At 35.5% G+C, this 24,695-nt stretch overlaps 1 long non-coding RNA gene across 1 annotated transcript in view; it reads right to left on the bottom strand.

Annotated features, from left to right (window-relative positions):
• The window catches only part of LOC138691218 (uncharacterized), a 1,067,443-nt gene that overhangs the window by 195,610 nt on the left and 847,138 nt on the right, over nt 1–24,695 (bottom strand). The window lies entirely within an intron of this gene.

The raw sequence follows: 24,695 nt of genomic DNA, 5'->3' as shown, positions 1-24,695 counted from the left end.
CTAATGTAATTTCTTGTATGATTTATTAGGTTAAAAAAGACAGTTATTGAAGGATTATTATATTTATTTCATTATATGCTAACTTGTCGGAACAATATGCCTCTTAAATTTGGTTATGTTAGTTGGTTATTTAACGACGCTGTATCAACTACTAGGTTATTTAGCGTCGATGAGATTGGTGATAGCGAGATGATATTTGGCGAGATGAGGCCGAGGATTCGCCAGAGATTACCTTGTATTCACATTACGGTCTTAAATTTGGTAAAACATCGAGTTCACATACAAGAAAAGAGAGAAAATCAGGGAGGAAGAAAAAGACGGAACGTAACGGAGAGAAAGAAGAAAAAGATATGGAAAACAACACAGAAACTAGAAGAATGAAAAAATAATTAAAAAAATTAACAGAGAGAAAGGGAAGTGAAAGAAAAAAAAGAATACAAATAATAAATTAATTTGTATTTGCTATTCCAATAGAAACAGACAATATATATAAAACTACGAGTATATCCTAGGGAGTCCACCTCTGTGGAGTAATGGTAAGCACATCTGACCATGAAACGAGCGAATCCGGGTTAAAATCCTGGTTGGGGCAAATTATCTGATTGGGGTTTTATCCGGGATTTTCCCTCAACCAATTGAAGCAGAATTGCTGGTAATTTTCGGCGTTGGACCTCGGACTCGTTTCGCTATCTTTAATTCACATATCATGGTCATTAGCATCCTTACAATAGCCCGGGTTAAGTTCACGATGCGGCGTGCTGTACTTGTACAAGATCGCGACCGTTCATTCATAAGAATAGGAGTGGCAAGCACAATAAGCCTCTAGCTGCAGTGTAAGCTTTCGGGGTCCCTCCTCCGGACACAGATAAAAAATATCCTAGGGGACAAAATTAGAGATATAAAGGACATTCAGGAGAGAAAATCTTCAAGTTCGACACCGATTACAGAATGGACCGAGCAATGTTGAACTTCAGGAAGGGAGAGCACTACTATGCTAAACCTGTAAGACTGCCAACATACCATCAATCCACGCAGCGAAAGACTACTACATTCGAGTTTTGACAACATTAAGAACACAGCAAATACACAGAAGTAGACAAATATCAAAGATTGCATTACGCAGCACCATTCGTATACTACATCATACAGTGAACATGAAACAAATACTCGAAAGGACCAGGTTAGTACAGACAAGAAGGAAGCAACTATGTCAAGAAACTTTGGATGTTAGGAACTAAGAAAACACTATGAGAAGGTACGAACTCGAGAAAAGGCATCATAGAAGAGGCAACAAATTTCTACAAATCCTCAAAGACAAGCTCATCAACAAACTGGGAAACAAAATATGTTGTCCTTGTTCTTGTTATTGTCGTTGTTGTTATTGTTCTTGTTATTGTTGTTGTTGTTGTTTAGTCAACTATCCGGAGACAGGTTTGAACCTCACAGTAATACTAACATGGCACCACTTATGAGGCGACTAGGCCAGGAGATAATGGGGTAGGGTGGCCAGTTCCTGTCCCCTCCATTACATACATCGCCGATTAGCTACATATTACATTAATCAGACTTCAGATCCATACAAATAATAGTTTTTCCTCTGACACATGTCAAGTGAGATGTACTGCCTGATAATAGAGGTACATATCAGCCAGAACCTCAATCGGAGGTTAAGGGGAGAGGATGGTATTTTTTAAAACTATTTTCCTATTTGGTGTAAAATATTAATTTGTTGTATGTAGAGAGTTCATAGCTGTAGCAACGCAACCAAATATAAATATTTTGAAAAAAAAAAAATTGGAGGCCCAGATTCGAAAAAAAATATACACAATGCTGGATTTTACTAAAATCTGAACCATTTCTAAAGTTAGATTCAAACAGTTTACTGCAATGTACTTGCAAAAGCATGCTCTACAAACTGTCTATAACAGAATTTTGATATTAGTTACTACGTTTGAAAAATAAACAATTAAATTTTAATAACACTTTTTTAATTTCCTTTTCGCAAACAAACAGACATTTTTTAAAAATGAAATCAATTAACAAAATTCTGTTACAGCGGAAAGTTTCCTAATAGGCTAAAGAATGTATGTTCTAAATTTCATGCATGTATCTTTAATTGTTCAGAAATTACATCCATTTTTGTCTGGCAATGTAGCAAAAAAATGAAGTTACCGGAAACAACGATAAAGGGGGCGTGTGATTTAAGAATCCATAGCGCAGAAAGTTTAAAAACGGCGTCCCAGCATCCGATAAGGGCACAAATACCCAGAAAATGTTATGGAATGCATTCCACACATATCGAAGAGTATTTTAAAGAAATGTTCTTCTTTTCTTGAAGATTTTATTTACCGGAAATAGCAATAAAAGGGGATGTGTGATTTAAAAATCCATAGCGCAGGAAGTTTAAAAATGGCGTCTCAACATCCGCTAAGGACATAAATACCCACAAAATATTATGCAATGCATTCCACACATATCACAGAATATTCTAAAGAAAAAAAAATTGAAAATTTACTCATTTTTCACCAAAACATATCGTCCTTTCCTCTTAAACAGAATATATTAGTCTATATAAAATTTTGAAGATGACGTCCCTCATACAAAACCAACTGTAAAGGCTGTGGAACTTATCCTATGTTCAGCACGATACCTCCGTACTCGTTGTGATTATGAGAAAGAGTTAATAATGTTTCCATCAACAAATTCAGAACAGAGAAAATTTAAACTTTTATGCTCATTCGGTCCTGAAATGTATTAATAATATTGTATCCTCTTTTTATACTTATGTATTATTTTATTCTATTTCTATTGTTACAATTAAATTTTTGATTTATATCTTCTTTATAAATATTTACAATATGTAATTTTAGAATTATAAAATTTAAATACGGGCTCTCAAGTGTTGTCATAATAATTCACCATTAAAATGGGACACACTCACGGACCGGAGCACGCGAATTCGATTATGCGCAATGTTCAAAACATACAGAGATGAGCCTGCCTGGAGAGAAATAAAAAAATAGGGTGCAGCCGCCAAATTACTCTTCAAGGAACGACCACTCATATAAATTGAGGGAAAGAAGACAGAGGACAGACACTGGAAAGTTTTCTTTTCTCAATCGTACTATCAGAGACTGGAATGCTTTACCTGCAGACTTACCAAAGGCTTTACCAATAACCAAAAATGTATTTAAAAATAGGTTTAAGGACTTTACTAATAGAGGGTAGTATATTATACACACTATTTAAAGGGTGTAATTGATATCTTGTTATTTGAAGTGTTCTATCAGTGAGGAAGTGTGTTGTGTCAGTGAAGTGTGTAGTGTCATTGAAGTCTATTGTGTAAGTGAAGTGTGTTTGTGTCAGTGAAGTGGCTGTGCAAAGTATTTGAACAGTGAAATGGTTTTGAAGTGTTAGTGAAATCAGGATAGAATCAGTGCAGTGAGTGAGTTGACAGCGAAATAAGTGTAGTGCCGAAAGGTACTTGTGCAGGTATGAACCTGTAACACTCGTGGGTCTTAGTTCGAACTTAGGATTAAGATGCAAATTAGATTTATTTTAAATGTTATTTTAAGTGATCATGCTCCATTTAATTTAGGATGCTCATTATTATTATTATTATTATTATTATTATTATTATTATTATTATTATTATTATTATTATTATTTCTATTATTCGTCGTCCAACTGTCATGAAGAGTAGACGTGTTTTGCTTCGCTGTGCTGTTACCATTGTTTCAGTTTAGCAATACGTCAGTGTTTGTTTTGTGCAACGTGCTAAAACGCAGTCTACAATGCCTGCAAGTAAGGACACATGTCCTTCTTGTGGCGCAGTTGTCTATGGAAGGCAAAAGTTTTTAAAGTGTGAGGGGTCCTGTGGTTCTCGTTTCCATCTGGATTGTATAAACATTGGTGATGCCGAGTACGACTTCTTTATGGCGGACGGAACATCGTCTTATCTATGCAGTAGCTGCTTAAAGACTTCGAAGACATCACAAAAGGAGGATACGCCACTGAGGAGCAGGTATCATGCTACTCAAGAAAAGGTAATTTCACCTGAGCGTGAGCTTCAATTGCTCAAGCATCCATCCCTCGACTCTCTATCAGTTCAGGTTGAGACTTTGTGACTTAATAGTGATACAATTTGTGATATGCTTTCTGATGTTCATGAATATGTCAAAGACTTGAAGAAAGAGATGATTGAACTCAAAAGTGAAAACGCGGCTTTAAAATCACAAATGGCCGAAATTTTATTAAGGGATCATTCTCTTACTAACTCAGTGGTTACTGAACCTAATGTAGGTCAGCAGACTGCTGCAAGAGAAGTTAGGAAATCATATAGCAAAGCTTTGACTGAGTCAGGTGTTGCTGTTAAAGTTGCCAAGTCAGCGCAAGTGTCTGTTTCTCAAGTGTCTGCGAATCAGCATGTTGGTAGCAATAGTACTAATGAGATCACAGCTCCGACTGAATGTGTCAATAATAATGGTTTTCAAATTGTTACGAGGAAGAGAAATAAAAACAGAAAACATGCAGTCGGAGTACTCAAATCGAGTCCGCTTGAAGTTATACCCGAGAGAGTAAAGTCAAAAGCATTATTTGTCTCAAGATTTAGCCCAAATGTCACTTGTAAAAACATTGAGGATTCTCTTAAGAATCAGATCAACTTAAGGTCACTGGTGGTAACCAAGTTAAAAACTAAATACCAAATATATTCATCTTTTCACATCTCTGTAGATGAAAAAGATTTTGAATTAATTAATAACACTGCTTTGTGGCCTGCTGGTTGCCTAATAGCGCCATTCTATGGGAAATTGAAGCCCGAACAATATTTTGGTAATACCTCGAGTGAACCAGAAGGACCTAAGGAGGATGCCTCTTAGTTTTACAAGTGACACACAATGCTCAATTCAAGTAATCATCTTGAAATCTATTATCAAAATGTCAGAGGATTAAATACAAAATTGGAGGAATTTTTTGAAAATGTTATAAGTGATAATTATAAAATTATCTGTCTTACTGAAACATGGCTACATGAGTTTGCTGAATACAATAATTTATTTCCTAACTATTATAATATTTTTCGTGGGGATAGAAAACTTGACGATTCCAATAAAACTCGTGGTGGTGGTGTATTAATAGCGATCAACAACCAGATATCTGGAGTATATCGGAGACATGACCTCGAATTTAACAGTGAATGTGTATGGGTTCAAATCCCTACGAGGACGGTTATAATATTTTAATAGGAAATCATTACTTTTCACCGGACACTGATCCAAAAATTTTACAATCCTATCTCAATTTTCTTGAATTCAATCTTGACTCACATAATTATAGAGTATTAATGCTCGGTGACTTCAACGCTCCTGATATGAACTGGACATCTGGTTGTTGTCATAATGATATACATTATTATGCGAAAATCAAATCACAACAGTTATTTTCATCCTTAAGTTATATCAGCTTGCAACAAATTAACTTTACAGTTAATAACAGGAACCTACTTGATTTAGTTTTTACAAATGTTTCTGAGAGTGATGTCAAACTGGCCAAGCATTCTCTAGTCTTACAAGATGAATATCATCCACCCCTCTTAATATATCTTGACGTTAAACTATCTTACTGTAATCATAGTCAACAAAGTTGTTTTCTTAATTATGCTCAAGGTGATTACTTGAATCTTTACACTAGCCTTTATAATTGTGACTGGAATTGCGTGTATCAAACCAATGACGTAAATGTAGCAACTAATTCACTATGTTCGAATGTTAAAAATGCCATATCTCAGTCAATTCCGGTCACAACGACTAAAAGGTCTAAATATCCTGAATGGTTTTCAAACAGCTTACGTCAACTTATCAGAAAAAAAGATAAGGCGAACAAAAAATATAATAATAATAATAATAATAATAATAATAATAATAACATTAATAATAATAATAATAATAATAATTTATTTAACCTGGCAGAGTTAAGGCCATACGGGCTTCTCTAACACTTAACCAGGAGTAAAAACTGCGTTATAGAAACACTACAAATTTACAAAGTACACACAAAATTGAATAAGATAATAATAATAATAAAATGTAAACAACAAGTAAGAAGAAATCAGACATAATATATAACATACAGAAAGAAAGAAAAAAGCATAATAAAATGTGAACACCAGGTCAAAAATAAATGAGGCCTACAAAGTATAAAAAATAAGACAATTATTGATGATAATAATAATAATAATAAACAAGAATAGTAATGATAATAATAATGATAATAATAATATTAATAATAATAATAATAATAATAAATAAAATAATAGTAACAGGCCTAATAGTAATAATAATACTAATATTAGTAATACAATAGTGCAGTACAAAGCATACAATGAATATAATATTTTTAAGTATACACAGTAAGGAAAATTATGTTTATATATAGCTCAACTTATCACATTAGAGATATACCATTATCGGAAAATATGAAAACAAAAATATAAAATAAGTTAAATATCACTAGAACATAAAAAAAATGTGAATACGTGGAAACATGCAATACAACACTTGTCATAATAGTAAGTTAGTTTGGCAACTCGTCATAAGATAATTTTCTAACTTGGATTTGAAAGATTTCAATGTTCGGCAGCCCTTGACTTCAGGCGGCAGAGAGTTCCAGTGACGAGAGTAGCAACAGTGAAAGATGAGGAATACAGAGATGATGTGTGAAGTGGAATTTCTAGCGTGTTATCGCGTTGTGATCGAGTATTAATATTATGATAGCGAGAGAGAGTATGAAAACGAGCGAATAAATAATAGGGGGATGAAGTGTGCATAATTCGATATAGGAGAGAAAGTGAGTGCAGATTTCTCCTCTCATGTAACCTAAGCCATGATAACTTCTCGAAAGAAGGTGAGATATGATCATAGTATCGAACATTACAAATGAAGCGGACGCACGCGTTATGAACACGCTGTAGTTTCTGGGCGGAATGAATCCTGAGATCACTGAACAAAATGTCGCAATAATCGAAGTGAGGTAGAATGAGTGTCTGTACCAGCGTCTGTTTTAATTTAGATGGATAATGATACAATCTTTTTAGTGAATGGAGAATAGAGAATGCCTTCTTACATGTATATTTAATATGCGTATCCCAACTAAGATTAGATTCGAAATGCACTCCGAGATTTTTTACGGTAAAGCTAAACGGGATGATTGTTATATCCAGTTTCACAGGTGGAATATTCAGATCGTTGACTTCAGGAATTAATCTACGGTTCGCGAACAGAATAGCCTGTGATTTACATGCGTTTAGGTTAAGCCCAAATTGTTGAGACCAGGAAGAGATGGAATCAAGATCTTCATTAAGACTATTAATGCTATCATTTAGTGCATCAGGACGCGCTGAAATATACAATTGAACGTCGTCTGCATATATTTGATATCTGCAGTGCTTAAATGATTTAGAAATTCCATTTATATAAATAGAGAAGAGCAAGGGGCCTAATACTGATCCCTGAGGAACTCCTGTATCTACAGTACGCCAGGATGAGAAACGATTATTAGATATGACACGCTGCTGGCGGCCAGTAAGGTAGGAGTACATCCAGGTGATAGCACTATCAGAAAGGTGTAGCGTTTGTAGTTTAGTCAATAGTAGATAGAAGTCAACAGAATCAAAGGCAATACTGATGTCTATTACCAAATTTTCTCTAATTATAGAAAACTAGTTAAATCTAAAATCAAAACTGACAAATTAATCTGGCTTAAAGAAATCGATGAAAATTTAAAATATGAACCCAAGAAATTTTGGAAATACGTTGAATCATTTCGCAAAACAGATAACCACCCATATGAATTAATTATTAAAGATAAACACCTCACTGATGAAAATGATATTGTCAATGCATTTGCTAACAATTTCAATTCAGTTCAGAAAAAGCTTAATCTTAAGGCACAAAACAATAATAACAATTGTACAGACTGTCTATCTACACCAATAGTAACACATGATGATGTAAGGAAATCAATTAAAAAATTAAAGCCAACGAAATCAATGGGCACTGATGGTATTCCAAATTTTATAATAAAAGGGTGTTCTGAAATTCTTGTACCTTTATTAGTTCACATATTTAACTTAAGCTTGAAAACTGGAGTATTTCCATCTTACTGGAAACAAGCAGCAGTTATTCCTGTGTTTAAAAATGGCAAAAGGAATGTAGTTGGTAACTCTCGATCTATTTCTATTTTAAATAATTTCTCTAAAATTTTTTAAACTATAATTCACAAGCATATTTCTTCTTCTTCTTCTTCTTCTTCTTCTTTTTTTTTTTTTTTTGTAAAAAACAAATTAAATTCTGCACAGCACGAATTTACTAAATCCAGATCTACTACAACTAACTTAGTCTCTTATTTGACTCAGATTGTACCAGTTGTGGAATCCCAGGGCCAAAGTGATGCAATATATTTTGATTTCAGTAAGGCGTTTGATGTAGTTCCTCATTCTAGTCTTTTGTCTAAATTAGATAATATAGGACTATCGGTAAGCTACGTTAGTTGGTTTGAAAATTATTTACACGATAGACAATCTAGCGTACGAATTTCGAATACTCTCTCTGATCCATTTAATATTATTTGTCGTGTGCCTCAGGGCTCAACTTTAGGACCTCTTCTATTTTTAATCTTCATTGACGACATTTGCAAAAGAATAAGTTCTGACTATCTATTATTCGCTGACGATCTTCAAATTTTTCGAAAAATCAATAGTATTGCCGACTGTCAATTGCTTCAGGATGACATTAATTCAATTACCAATTGGTCAGTTGATAACGGGATGATGATTAATGAATCCAAAACTTATGTAATATCATTTTCAACGAAAACCTCCACACTAAAATATAACTATCATCTAAAAAATGAATTAATTAACAGAAAAGATTGTATTAGAGACCTCGGTGTATTAATTGACAATAACTTATATTTTCACAACCACATTGATTATATTTATGACCATGCATTAAGAATGTTAGGATTAATTCGGTCAATTACTTATTCTTTTCCAACACCTGACTCTCTTTTAATACTATACTATACATTAGTGAGATCGAAACTCGAATATGCATCTGTAGTTTGGAACTCTATTACTAGTTCTGATTCGGCAAAACTGGAAAATATTCAAAGAAAATTTATTTCATTATGTTCCTACCGATTCCTGCCTAATAACTCTGAGTATAACTATGATAAAAAATGCGAGCACTTTAATTGTCGAAGCCTGTATGCCAGACGTCATGATCTCGATTACTTATTCTTATGTAAGGTCCTTAAAGGTGAGATTAATTGTCAATCTTTCGTAAACAGTATCAGCCTTCGTATTCCTATGAAGGACATGAGACATCACAAATTCTTCTATATTAGAAATTCTAAATCTTCCTCGCCGGTCTCCAGATGTATTAAACATGCTAACTTACATGTATTCGATTTCGATCCATTCAATGTATAGAAGTATTAGGACATGGCAATGTGTTTACTAATATTAATTGCATTATCTTTCTACACATATTGGTAATACTTTTGTATGAATCAACTCCTTTCCTAATATATAATAGCATTAATTCTTGTAAAATATCATTGTAATATATGTTCTTTATTTTGTTATCTCTTTTATGTAATGTGTACCATAGTTGTTCATTTTATTGCATTATTTGTATCACTGTGCTGGACTTTTATTGGCCTATGGCTGTTGTCCAGCACATAAATATCAATAAATAAATAAATAAATAATTATTATTTGTCATTATTATTAATTATTATTGTTTTTTTTTATTTTTTTATTACCACGGCATGGCGCGTCCTCAGGTTGCGGATAGAGGAGACGGCCTCCAGATATGGAGGGTAGCTGCGAATATAGAATAAGCAGTCGTGGACAGCCGATAAGGGGTGGTCCTCTGGCTTGGGGGTTGGGCGAAGGGATAACAACCCATCACCGTTAAAAAACAGCTTGTTACGAAACCTAACAGTAAGCCTCGGAATGGGACTGATTCTCCGGCACGACCACAGCAAAGGAAAAAGGTTATACGATTTGGTACATGGAACGTAACTAGTCTTTATAGAACAGGAGGGGTAACATTAGTAGCAAAAGAACTAGCTAGATATAGAATAGACTTCGTGGGAGTACAAGAGTTAGATTAGATGGGAATGGCATATCACAAATAGGCGATTACTTATTGTATTATGGGGAAGGAAACAATAATCACCAATTAGGAACAGGATTCTTTGTACATAAAAGAATAAAATCATCAGTAAAAAAGGTCGAATTTATCAGTGACAGGTTATCCTATTTAGTACTTAAGGGTAGATGGTGCGATATCGTAGTTATAAATGCTCACGCCCCTACAGAAGAGAAAGACGACGATATAAAGGATAGCTCCTATGAGGAATTGGATCATACTTATGATCAGTTACCTAGATATCACATGAAAGTTTTATTGGGGGATTTCAATGCTAAAGTAGGACGGGAGGATATTTTTAGACCAACTATTGGAAAAGAGAGCCTGCACGTACGTAGTAATGACAATGGAGTTAGATTAGTCAACTTTGCCACATCAAAAAATTTAATTGTCAAGAGTACAACATTAAATAAATATACGTGGACTTCTCCAGACGGAATGACACATAACCAGATAGATCACATCTTAGTAGATAAAAGAAGGCACACTAGTATAGTAGACATTCGAACTTTCAGGGGGGCAGACTGTAATTCTGACCATTATTTGGTGATTGGAGAATTAAGAGAAAGACTATCAGTAGCCAAGCGAGTAGAGCAACAAGCTAATATTAGTAGATTCAATATTCTGAAATTAAAGGACGAGGAAACTAAGCAACGTTATCAGGTTGAAATTTCAAATAGGTTTGGTGCTTTAGCAACTGCTGACGAAGCTGAGGAAGAGTTAGATGATAATAGCGTGTGGAACAATATCCGAGATAATATCAAAATTGCAGCTGAGCAGAGCATAGGTTATCATGACACTCAGAAAAAGAAACCGTGGTTTGATGAAGATTGTTCCATTGCAGTAGATAGAAGGAAACAGACAAAATTGAAATTCTTACAGGATCCAATTGTGGAGAATAGAGATCATTATTTCAATGAAAGACGGGAAGCAAGTCGTACATTTAGGAATAAAAAGAGAGATTACTTGAAGGAAATACTGAATGAGGTAGAAACAAATAATAAGAATAAAACATTCGAGATTTATATAAGGGTATAAAGGAATTTAAGAACGGATATCAGCCAAGGGTAAAAGTGATCAAGGATGAGAATGGTGACTTGCTTGCAGACTCTCATTCAATCCTGAACAGATGGAAAAACTATTTTGAGCAACTACTAAATGTACATAGGCCAAATAGAAATTATCGGGACGAAATTGAAATACAAACTGCTGAGCCATTTATACCGGAACCCACACTTTCTGAAGTCGAAATTGCGATAGAAAATCTGAAAAAGTACAAGTCTCCAGGTATTGATCAAATTCCAGCAGAATTAATACAAGAGGGTGGAAGGGAGTATCTAGTGAAATTTGTAAACTTGTACTTGCAATTTGGGAAAAGGAAATTGTACCAGAACAATGGAAGGAGTCCATAATCGTACCTATTTTTAAGAAGGGGGACAAGACTAACTGTAATAACTTTCGAGGAATATCACTTTTGTAGACGTCGTACAAAATTTTGTCGAATATCCTTCTGAGAAGATTAACTCCATATGTAGATGAAATTATTGGGGACCATCAGTGTGGTTTTAGGCGTAATAGATCGACTATTGATCAGATTTTTTGTATTCGACAGATATTGGAGAAAAAATGGGAGTATAAGGGTAGAGTGCATCAGTTATTCATAGATTTCAAAAAAGCGTATGACTCGGTTAAGAGAGAAGTTTTATATAATATTCTTATTGAATTTGGTATTCCCAATAAACTAGTTCGATTAATTAAAATGTGTCTTAGTGAAACTTACAGCAGAGTCCGTATAGGCCAGTTTCTATGTGATGCTTTTCCAATTCACTACGGGCTAAAGCAGGGAGATGCACTATCACCTTTACTTTTTAACTTCGCTCTAGAATATGCCATTAGGAAAGTTCAGGATAACAGGCAGGGTTTGGAATTGAACGGGTTACATCAGCTTCTTGTCTATGCAGATGACGTGAATATGTTAGGGGAAAATCAACAAAAAATTAGGAAAAACGCGGAAATTCTTGTTGAAACGAGTAGAGCGATAGGGTTGGAAGTAAATCCCGAAAAGACGAAGTATATGATTATGTCTCGTGACCAGAATATTGTACGAAATGGAAACATAAAAATTGGAGATTTATCCTTCGAATAGGTGGAAAAATTCAAATATCTTGGAGCAACAGTAACAAATCTAAATGACACTCTGGAGGAAATTAAACGCAGAATAAATATGGGAAATGCCTGTTATTATACGGTTGAGAAGCTTTTGTCATCTAGTCTTCTGTCAGAAAGCCTGAAAGTTAGAATTTATAAAACAGTTATATTACCGGTTGTTCTGTATGGTTGTGAAACTTGGACTCTCACTTTGAGAGAGGAACAGAGATTAAGGGTGCTTGAGAATAAGGTTCTTCGGAAAATATTTGGGGCTAAGAGGGATGAAGTTACAGAAGAATGGAGAAAGTTACACAACGCAGAGCTGCACGCATTGTATACTTCACCTGACATAATTAGGAACATAAAATCCAGACGTTTGAGATGGACAGGACATGTAGCACGTATGGGAGAATCCAGAAATGCATATAGAGTGTTAGTTGGGAGGCCGGAGGGAAAAGACCTTTGGGGAGGCCGAGACGTAGATGGGAAGATAATGTTAAAATGGATTTGAAGGAGGTGGGATATGATGATAGAGACTGGATTAATCTTGCTCAGGATAGGGACCAATGGGGGGGGGCTTATGTGAGGGCGGCAATGAACCTACGGGTTCCTTAAAAGCCAGTAAGTAAGTAAGTAAGTATTATTGTTTTTATTAGTTGTGTTTATTATTAACTGTCATTATTGAGTAATTAGTTACCACTGCCACCGGGTGTATACCCATTTGCAATGTGAATAAATACATACATACATACATACATACATACATACATACATACATACATACATACATACATACATACATACATACATACATACATACATACATACATACAAAGTTTCCTTAGGTATAAAGTTTACTTTAAAGCTTGAAAAAGAAAGAAAATTCGTTAGTTGCAAAGTTTCTTTTGGATCGTAGTTAGGGATCGGCTTTAAATAAGGGCTAATTTAAAAAATCCCGTATAAGACGTTTAATTCCAAACACTTGATGTAGGAAATTCACCCAAGACAGTAGAGGAAAAGATAATATCCACCGAAGGACTATAGGGACTGATTGGTTTGGTCTAGGATTGTGACAAACTCAACAGACTTACATCATGTGGATGATGATGATGATGATGACGATGATGGGTATTCCATGCCTCATTTCATTTTCATTCAATTACAGACACATACCTTGATACGGATTTCAGTTCAGTACCTAATTTACAACCTCTTATCATTATCAATGTTCCTTACTTACTTACTGGCTTTTGAGGAACCCGGAGGTTCATTGCCGCCTTCCCATAAGCCCGTCATCGATCCCTATCCTGAGTAAGATTAATCCATTCTCTATCATCATATCCCACTTCCCTCAAATCCATTTCAAGTTGTATAACTTCCTCCATTCTCCTGGAAATTCATCCCTCTTAGCCCCAAACATTTTCCTAAGAACCTTATTCTCAAACACCCTTAACCTATGTTCCTCTCTCAAAGTGAGAGTCCAAGTTTCACAACCATAAACAACAACAGGTAATACAACTGTTTTATCAATTCAAACTTTCAGATTTTTTGACAGGAGACTGGATGATAAAAGCTTCTCAACTGAATAATAACACGCATTTTTCATATTTATTCTGTGTTTAATTTCCTCCCGACTATCATTTATATTTTAGTTACGTTAGCTCCAAGATATTTGAACTTCTCCACCTCTTCGAAAGATAAATTTCCAATTTTTATGTTTCCATTTCGTGCAATATTCTCGTCACGAGACATAATCATATACTTTGTCTTTTCAGGATTTACTTCCAATCCTATCTCTTTACTTGCTTCCAGTAAAATTCCCGTGTTTTCCTCTAATCGTTTGTGGATTTTCTCCTAACATATTCACGTCATCTGCATAGATACGCAGCTGATGTAAACCGTTCAATTCCAAACCCTCTCTGGTATCCTGGACTTTCCTAATGGCATACTCTAGAGCAAAGTTAAAAAGTAAAGGTGATAGTGCATCTCCTTGCTTTAGCCCACAGTGAATTGGAAACGCATCGGACAGAAACTGACCTATACGAACTCTGCTGTACGTTTCACTGAGACACAATTTAATTAATCGAACTAGTTCTATCAACGTTCCACTCATATAAATAAAGTAGCTTATTTTTGCGTTTTGAAATCAAGCATACCTGGCACAACAATCCGATTCGGGAAATTTCTTCTTAGTTACTTGAAAGTCTGTTCGCTAAAATGACTCATTAAAATATTATTAAACGGTAAAATCCAAGACATGAAACAAAGTTTATTGTAAAACTTCTTCTCGCCTGTGACACCTTGATATTAAAATCTCTTTGCTGTTTGTCAATGCAGTGAGGAAGAGGTAACTTTGTTCCGTGATTACAAAGGAGGTGAGAAATTAATTATCTCTGAAATGCTTCAAACTTCTGTGCGTTCTTGTAGGTATCTGAGTAGAGAATTATCATATCACTCTGACAAGGAATTTCTTGACAAATTAATTTTAATTCTGTCTTCTTGTTGGCTACGCCTTTTTACAGGTATGCTAGGCAACTCGTAAATTAGACTTTCAACGCTGCAACCTCATAATATTCTCTGATTGCTCAAAAGTTACTGGTCAACAGTGATTTTTTTAAATGTACAATTTCTGCTGTTTCTTATGTAATTTCATCTGCTGATTCCAGAAATGAAGCCATAATTTTTCTACCAGCCACCATTTTTTTGTCATTTTAGAAAAATGGATTTATTTGTATTGCTATATATCTACAGTCCTTAACATGCTAATGGAAAGTAAATATTTCAAATATTTCATTTTATTGCTTTAACAACTGACCTATAATTTTAGATCATTTTGCCTGTGAAGTTAGAATTCAAAAAAGTAAATTTTATTTCTCATTAGACTGCGAGTGTTAGTATTACTTCTCAGTTGAGTTGGAACTTACATTCATGAAACAAGTTTCATAAACTGCATTTTCTTTGTCCTAATTTTAAGTGTAGTAAAAGTATTTTATAAGGTGAAACATACTTCGAAATACTGTATAAATCACGCAAACAATTTTTGTTACGTTTGTGGTTAATTAACTTTGAATTTTACGACACTAGTTACACGAGTTTACAAGTGTTCTTTTGATTGCAAAATAGATGAGGACATGAACTGGGCCCCTGAAATCTGTTGTGTTCCATGTGATTCTATTAATTGGTTGGCTAAAAGGTTCCTGTCATATGACTTTTCCAGTTGCAATGATATGCCGGGAACCTAAGGATCATTCAACAGACTGTCACTTTCTAGGAACCCCAGATAAAAAGATTACAGAGAACTTGTCAGCGAGCAGATTCAGAACTATAACATGTAGTATGTCTCTCAAAATAACTTCTCGGATTCTCATATATTTTATCTTTCCTCAAAACCATCGGATAGTAAGCGACGAACATGGGGAGCATTTTCATAAGGATTTTTCTAAAATGGAAAGGCGCTACCAGTAAAAATGGAGGCAAAATGTTCTGTCAGACTACTGCTGGACACTCAAAGGGATGTTTCTCAAGCGAAGTGTAGTCTAAAATCTAGTTCACACAGATTTTGGGTAAATAAATATGATTTTATGTAAAATGTACAAGGTATCAATACTATAAAAGTTTGAATTCACTTCATATAATTACACAAAAACCCTGGGTGATGGAAAAATTTTGAAAACAGATTTGAAATGAGCACAAAAAATGCTATAAGAATCACGCATTCATTATCTTTTAATAAAAAATATGCTTAATTTTGTTGACCAGTGATATTTCTAAATTTGTGGAGATGCCATTGCATTCCAGATCCGCATGTTCTGACTGTAATAAATCATATTGATTCTGTGAACAAAAGTTGACAAAACAAAATAAATAAACAACAGAAAAACGTCAGGGACTGTGCACGTTGTCATAATCACAGATTCTTCACTTAGATTATGTCTGAGAGGTTCGATGAGATAGAATGAGACTACAGTGTTCGTTTCTTACAAGATGTTATTATTGAAAAGCTTTACACTGCCAATATTCGTCCGAAGTGCAACATATAGTTGAATATATGAATCACATTCAGGGGACAATCCTCAAGAGTAGTGAATACATGGGGTTTATGTATTTTGGTCTTCCTAATACGAATCACAAGGACTGAATCATTCTCCACTACATCTTCAATTCCTGGGTTGCGTAGTTGATATTGTCTGCATGGATACAAATACCCATGCATGCAGAAACTTTACAAAAATAAGCATGAGTGCTCGTATAGTGAAATATTATAATAACGACACAAATAACTATATCAATGTCTCTCATATCTTAATCATTAAACATTTTTCATCCTGTGCGTATATGAGAAATTTATCCAGCATTAACGCCCTGGCCTTCTTGAGTTCATATCCGATATTATTTTGTTTCATAAAACAATAAGTGTAAAACGTAATTTGAAATGTCAACATCCTCATACAGTATCAATGTGGCTTTTAGCATTGAGTGGGCTTAATGTGTCCACAATGTTGTCGATAAATTTTTAGACTGTAAAAAAAACGTAATTGCTACTTAACAGACTGCATCCCACAATTCAAAAGTTACAATAAATAATAATTTATGACTGAAAAATGCAAATATACATCATCTGTGACAACATTTACATTATTAGCCTTCTTTCGTAACTGAAATGATTCGAATTCTTTTATCACGGGTGCAAACGATATAAACTGACAAAATTATATAGGCAGTACATATCGGTCTACTGAACAAAATGTTTAGTAACATTTTATTATTACTTATAATTGTCTCTTAATTTGTAAAAAACATGTTTTGAGATTAATAGTACAATATTTGTTTACATTTCAACTGAACGTGAATGCCATTGCCAATGACCTTGCGCCTAACACATACCAATATAGAACACCTTGTTATTCATCATCTTTTACAGTATCTACCTCGCGACAATGGAATTCCTTGTCACAAAGTGGGCTGCAAGACAACAAATATTAAAAAAAACAGCTTAAAAGATAACCTTCTCGGCAATTCACTTCAATCATACAAAACAATTGATTGTCATTAGGTTACTAATTGAAGAGTTCAGAACCATAGTGGGCCAAGCGCCATTTACTAAAACCGTAGGAAACAAGGGTTAAAATGAAGTTATTACCATAATTCAATGGAAACATATAGGAAGTAATATAAAGTATACACATTAAAACTAAATGATCTATCATTCTTCATTAAACTATGGTATTCACTTAACTTTAACCCTTGCTTTCTTCGTTTTTAATAAATGGCGCTTAGCCCACTATGGCTCTGAACCCTTCAGTAGACCTATCAATATTATCAAAGTGTATATCATGCTTTCATTTCCAAAATTAATTAACCATATTGTCTTTTTTATGTAGGTGCACTAAAAATAATGTACAATACGTATAACTATTAAAGAAAGTCTCTCCTATATTCGCTTTGAAATTCCGAACTCGTATTATGTGTCGTCCGTAAACATGTCATTCGTAAGGAGAAGTATCACTTTTCGTATAACAGTTATGTAAGTTACTACTTTCTACATATTGTACTTTTGCAGTGTTTAAAAGTTGCAGTTCTTGATAAAAATAATAAGAAAATATCATTCTCAGAAAATAATCAGCGTTGTTCTACTCCTGCAGGAATAGCACTCGAATCAGTTAGCTAACGTCGCGGGACGACAGTCTCAGCTCGAAATCAATTGAGAGTGAAAATAATTGATAAGTACAATGTTACGTCGCCCTATTACTGAGATGCTGCTTCTAGTCCTTCCGTGAATACAATTCTATCTCGTTACAGCGGACTCTTCTCTTAATTATTAGACAGAAGCTAATTTCAATTTAATGTTCTGATGAAAAATAAACAGAAATTTTTATTTTGTTCCCACAAACAGATAAATATTACACAAAAGCAAAGAAAGTAATAAGCATTATTTTAAACTAAAATGTTTATTGTAACGATTCTGTATACAGGATGTTAAAAATTATCCAGTATTTTAGGAGGTGATAGTATGCATCAAAAGAAGAAAATGATGTCTAATAAACATGGGTCCTACAACACATACTTTTTGAGATATGAACACTTGTTCATAGGAGGTGCTCAATGTGCCAAATGCATTTCTCTGCCCTACAATACAGCAGACTACCGGATAAATCATACCGTAGTTGACACCCCTGGCATGGAATACTGATACGTCGCAAGGAATACTGAAAACAAAAGTCAGGTTGCGGATATGAGCGGGGATCAGCAGAGATGGTGTTGTGAATTTTCGTAATCAGTGTGTGTAGGCTGATGAAAATCCCCATGCAGTTGAAGAAGCAAGGCATCAGCACCGATTCTCAATCAACTTATGGGCAGGCGTTCTTGGCGATAGATTAAGGGCCATACGTGCTACCACAGGGATAAACTGGGGATCGTTATCAGGACTTTCTTATTAACGTATTAAAACAAATTTCAAAGAGCGCGTGATTCCTTACGCCGAAGGACAGAGGAATGCATTGTCATGAATGGACGTCACATTGAGCACCTCCTATGAACAAGTGTTCAGATCTCAGAAAGTATGTGTTATAGGACCCATGTTTATCGGACTATTTTCTTGTTTAGATGCAAACTATCACCTTCTAAATTATTGGATACTTTTTTAACACCCTGTATAGGATATAAATCCCTGTTCTTTTACAATAAGTTGATAATTATTTATCCCTTTGGCGTATTTAAATAGAATGGATGGTTTTCGTGTAAATTTTGTTTCAAAAACCACACATTTGGATTTAGCGTACAAGGTATTTCCTATTTCTAAGAATGAAGAATCGCCATATGCAATAGAATCCGTATTAACTATAATTTCTTTCAGTGCGATTTACGAAGGCCTCGTTACCTATATCTAAAAATGATACAAATCAAAATGGAAGCTCTGTCCATTTGAACAAGGCTTGCGACTCGCTTTACGTCATATTCACATCATATAAATAACAAGCAAACATTCTGATGGGGGCAGATAAAAAAATTTATTTATTTCTTTCACTAAGTTAATATGTCAGAAGAAGTGCTTATACAAATTTTGGCCACTCAACCGCAATTACGAGAGCCGTAAAAAATAAGTTCGCCAGGGGCCGTTAACAGAAAGAAAACATAATTTCACTGGAAAAATATTTTGAAACAGATACAGCAATTTATTTTTGAGCTTCTTTTCAACGTATTCCCCACCGGAAATGAGACATTTATCATAGCATGGGATCGACAGAGAGATGTAGAAGGGCTGTCAAACGCTGGTTCCGATCCCAGCGGCTAACTTCTACGACACAAGGATACAAAAATTAATCCCATTGTATGGCAAATGTCTCAATTCCAGTGGGGGATATGTTGATAAATAGCGCAGCAATTGCTGTATCTGTTTTAATAAATGTTACCATGCAACTGTGCTTTTTTTCGTGTGAACGGCCAGAGACAAAATCACTTCTGAACGGTCTCGTAATTGCGGTCGACTGGCCAAAATTTGTATAAGCACTTCTTTTGACATTATTAACATGCTGGAAGAAAAAAAAGTTTTTATCTGCCTCCATTAGAATGTTTGCTTGTAAGAGTGAAAGTGCACCAAGCAAGGTGTGTCTACTTCATACAGTCTGTGTTGCATATACAGCACACTCTTCCCTATGTCTAATAAAAGAAACACATCAAAGGCCATCGACGTATTACTTCAGGGAAAAACAGCTGGTTTCCTGATCCGAACCTATGCTCGGACATGGTTTCGAATCCAGATTACGCTAATTGCCAAATTTGATTTTATCAGAACAAAACTTAAGAAAAATTTGATCTAAGTTAATCCGTAACGAATCCTCTGGTCTCATCTCGCTGTCATCCTATATCGAAAACACTATAGTAGATAACCTAGTAATTAATACATCGTTCTGTTCAATAACTATAGAGTAACGGTTAGCATGCCTGACTGTGAAGCGAGCGGGCCCGGGTTCAAATCCTTGCTTGGAAAAATAATTTGTTGATGAATTTTCCGGGGTTTTTCCTCAACCCATTAAGAGCGAATGCTAGGTAACTTTGTAACTTTCGGCGCTGAACCCTGGACTCATTTCGTTGACACTATCACCTCCATCACATTCAGACGCTAGATAACGATAGAAGTTGATAAAGCATCGTAAAATAACCAATTTAAAAACAAATCATCGTCCTTAGTGAACCTATTAAAACACCGTACTGACTCCACTTTAAGACAGCCTTTATAGGTGCAGCAGTGGGATATGACGGTTTTTACAGCCCTGTTGTGGGATACTCAGTACAAATTCAAAGGAAACACATATACTTGAAGTAATCTAGTACTATGCAATTTATTAATGTCTGATTACTTTTCAAAAACTACGATGGCAACGAATACATTCCTACAATCTGCCAAAAAAGTTCTGCGTAATCCCCCCCACCCAAAAAAAAGTTCGATGGCACTAATTTCGTTTCTTATGTTTTGTTTCAGCTGGATGATGGAGCGAGGCTTGTTGCGATAGACCTTACTTTTGAGATAACCCCATAGGAAGTAATCAGCGCACACTGTTCATGGTTTAATGAATTGTCTACAAAACATGTTTCTAGGACGAATAATTTCGCGATTTGGGGAAATTGCCTGATCGCCAAGATCTCCTGACCTGACTGCAGTTGATTACTTCCTATGGAGTTATCTAAAAAGTAGAGTGAACCGCAACAAGCCTCGCACCGTCATCCAGCTGAAATAAAACATAAGAAACGAAATTAGTGCCCTCCAACCTGTTTTGTTGGGGCCAGTTATGCAGAACTTTCATAGCAGATTGCAGGAATGTATTCGTTGCCATGGAGGCTACTTACGAAATTTAGTTTTTAAAAAATAATCAGACATTAATAAATTGCATTGTACTAGATTACTTCCACTATATGTGTTCTCTTTTAATTCGACATGAGTATCCAACAACAGGGCTATTAAAACAGTCATATCCCACTGCCGCACCCTATATTTCTACCTGGTGTACATTCTTTTCTTGTTCACAATAATAAACAGCATACTGCATAAGCAGAGTCTACTTCAACGAAGCATTTATTGCGGCTTGAAATGGAATTGAATGGAATTTAGGGGAAAGGGGCACAAAGGGGCACTATGGCCCAGCACTGCGACCTGTTACGATCTGTTGCGCTAACCTCAATCTAGGCGCATCCCCAAACTCACACCGGTTTACTACACAAGTTTTACTGCACACCCAGTTTCGAGGAGGAAATCCCCCTGTCCCTAGGCCAGCCCCCGTAGTGCGTCGCCAGCCGGCGATCGGAGAATGCTAAGGAATGATGACGAAATGGAGAAATGGTGATAAAATGGTGTAGATGCATAATATATGTGGAAAATCGGAAGAGTCCTGAGACAAACCCCAACTGCGACCTTGTCCGTCACAAATGTCACTATGGATTTTTCAGTGAATTGATCGGGACTCGAACCCGGGTCGCCTGTGTGTCAGGCTGAAGATCTGACTATTCAGCCATCGCAGAGTTGTGTTAAGGCTTTCATCACACATTCCTTTTAAAAAATTTAAGAACTAACACACCATACATGTAGGTTGTTTCAACGAACTGCGTTAGGACACATACGTTTCTTATACTGTATTACAAATAAAAACATACCGAACAAACACACTCTACTTGAAAATTACGGCACACTCATTACTTACATTTACAAATGAAAGAAATCAAACCGTGCTGTGATCCCTTCAACTGTGCTTAATGTGCATTCTATACCTAGTTATAAGGATTAAAAAATACACCAGACAACCAGAAATACTTTAACATACCCTGTTTTGTGACTTACGGCACTCTCGTCTTCTGTATCACCAAGCTGGTGTTTCGGCTTACGGCACGCTCGTTTTCTTTCGTAAGAATAAAAGCACATCATACACAGACTCTGTTACGACTTAAAGCACACTCGTTTCCTGTAGGCTACCCAGGAATGGAAAAAAAAAAAGTAGGCCTACACAACGCAAGCCTTGCCCACTTTAATAGAGCTTGTGTTTCGGCTAAAGGCACACTCCTTTCCTTTTGTAAGAATAAAAGCACAACACACAACTTCACTTTAACACAGATTCTGTTCAGTTTAAGGACATTGGTTTCCTGTACCGAGAAATGAAAAGAAAACAAATTACGCAAGCTGTGCCCACTTTAACAGAGCTTGTGTATCGGCTTACGGCACTGGCCTTCCCTTTTCTAAAAATTAAAGCACACCTATCAACGAGAAATAAAAGAACACACCACCGCATAAGTAGCGTCAACTTTCACAGAGCTTGTACTTCGGATTATAGCGCACTCGTTTCATTTTCTGAACATAAAAGCATACAAAACAAGTACACTTTAGTACAGATTATGTTACGGCTTGAGATACTCTCGTTTTCTATGCCCAGCTTTAAAAAAACACACAACGCAAACAGTTTTTTTAATAAATGATGAACTACGATTAAATTTATGATTATTCACGGGCTGAATCAGGCATTGCACTCATTAATTGTCAGTATATAGTCTTACGTAGTTGTTATCTAGAATATTCACTATATCGTTGACACTTTGTAACTGAACTTCAGGAGAGAAACCATGAAATGTCTTTTTCCTCGCCTTGTATTTTCGCATTTGTTCCTGTCTAGCCTTTCTTTTTGGATCAATTTTTTGGCGGTTAATTTGTACGCTTTCTTTCACACCAGTTCTCGTTATTTCAGTCACTGATTTCGGAATATTTTATAGCAAATAGCTTCTCAACAATGCAATTTCACTGGTTTCGACAATGTAACCTACTGCACAATATTGCAATGTAGTAGTCTCACGGTCACTAATCTTGTATTAATTTGTGTAAATTTGTGAAAAACAGTAAACATCAAAAACTTCATTTACGTGACAACATAGCAGTTTGCAGCTCATAAGCGCAAATGCAGCTTTAATGAGAGCCCAAAAGCGCGAAAATTTTAGGTGTAATGTACAGAATGAATCAAAAGTCTGGAACCATATAAATATCTTCCATGTGCTTGATTTTCGATTACTATAGGTGTTACCAGTATTTGTAAGACCAAATCCTCTATCAGTGACACATTCGATCCTAGCCCTCAGCTATCTCAAAAGCCGCTATTTTGGATGCAACCTTCAAATTTTAAATGGAAAGGGGGTCATGTAGCTACTCAGAATCATGTGAAAATTTCTGAAAAAAAAAAAATAAATAAATGGTGCAATCCGTTTTTAGATATCTCTAATGGTTTCAAGTTATTTAAAGATAACTGTCATAATGACACAAACATTACTTACTGCATCTACAGATATTTTGTAACATTTTAGAGTACTAAAGAGGCTTTGGAAAAGGTATTTTTATGCAATTCTGGTAATTAACTTTTCCTGCTTTACTGTTTGGTTAACCTGTGATAGTTTCAATGCACTGTTGTGATTATTTGAAGATTTCCTATAACAAGTCTCTTGATTTTTGTGATGGCATTGTCGAAAGAGGAAAGAATTGATATCATTCTTCATTCTGGTAGGTTACGCCACAGAAATGTTGCAGGAGACTGGATGAACAGTTTCCTGGAGATTGGATTGGTCGGCGTAGACCAGTAGAATGGCCGGCCAGGTCTCCAGATTTAACACCTCTTGATTTTTTCTTTTGGGGTTATATAAAGAGCTTGGTATATGAAGAAAAAATTGAGAATGTGGAGAGAACATTTTGTAGCATTTCCGGGGTGACTTTAACAAAGGCTTCAATGATACGGCTCTTTAAGTTTTCCAGCAACTCATGGAGAAGTCTATTCCAAGATAATACTTAGGAACGAGGAACTAGTGTCTCCAGATGTACGCGACACCCTCTGATCCGGACAACGACACAGAATCAAGATCACCCTACACGGATCCCCGTTCTCTTTCGGACCTTATTAGGGCCAGTCTTTAATATAAATACTCCCCTCCATATAGACCTCAACCGGACTGGACAACGAAGAACCAATCATATGCCAGATGGAGAACCTACGACCTATCATTGATAGTCCTCTCCCATTTAGACTTATATATATACAAGCTCACATACTATTTCCTTATCCACTGCTCTGAGGATGACCACAACACAGCGGTCGAAACTTCAGCCGCTAACACTAAGACAATGCGGTATAAGCCCCGATGTTTTTCCACAGACCTTGTACACCGCCCGCGGAAGCCTACGCCAACAAATATACAGGGTGATTGAGGAAGAACAATGAATATATTAGGGATGGAAGTACGAATACTGATGTTGTATTTATACATTACTGTTCTTGTACTTGTTTTCCTCTTCTTCTTCTTCTTCTTCTTCTT

The sequence above is a fragment of the Periplaneta americana genome, chromosome 16 (assembly GCF_040183065.1).
Source record: "Periplaneta americana isolate PAMFEO1 chromosome 16, P.americana_PAMFEO1_priV1, whole genome shotgun sequence".
NCBI classification, from domain to species: Eukaryota; Metazoa; Arthropoda; class Insecta; order Blattodea; family Blattidae; genus Periplaneta; species Periplaneta americana.
Note: the sequence above shows the minus strand (reverse complement) of the source record. Positions and strands in the feature narration are given on the sequence as shown.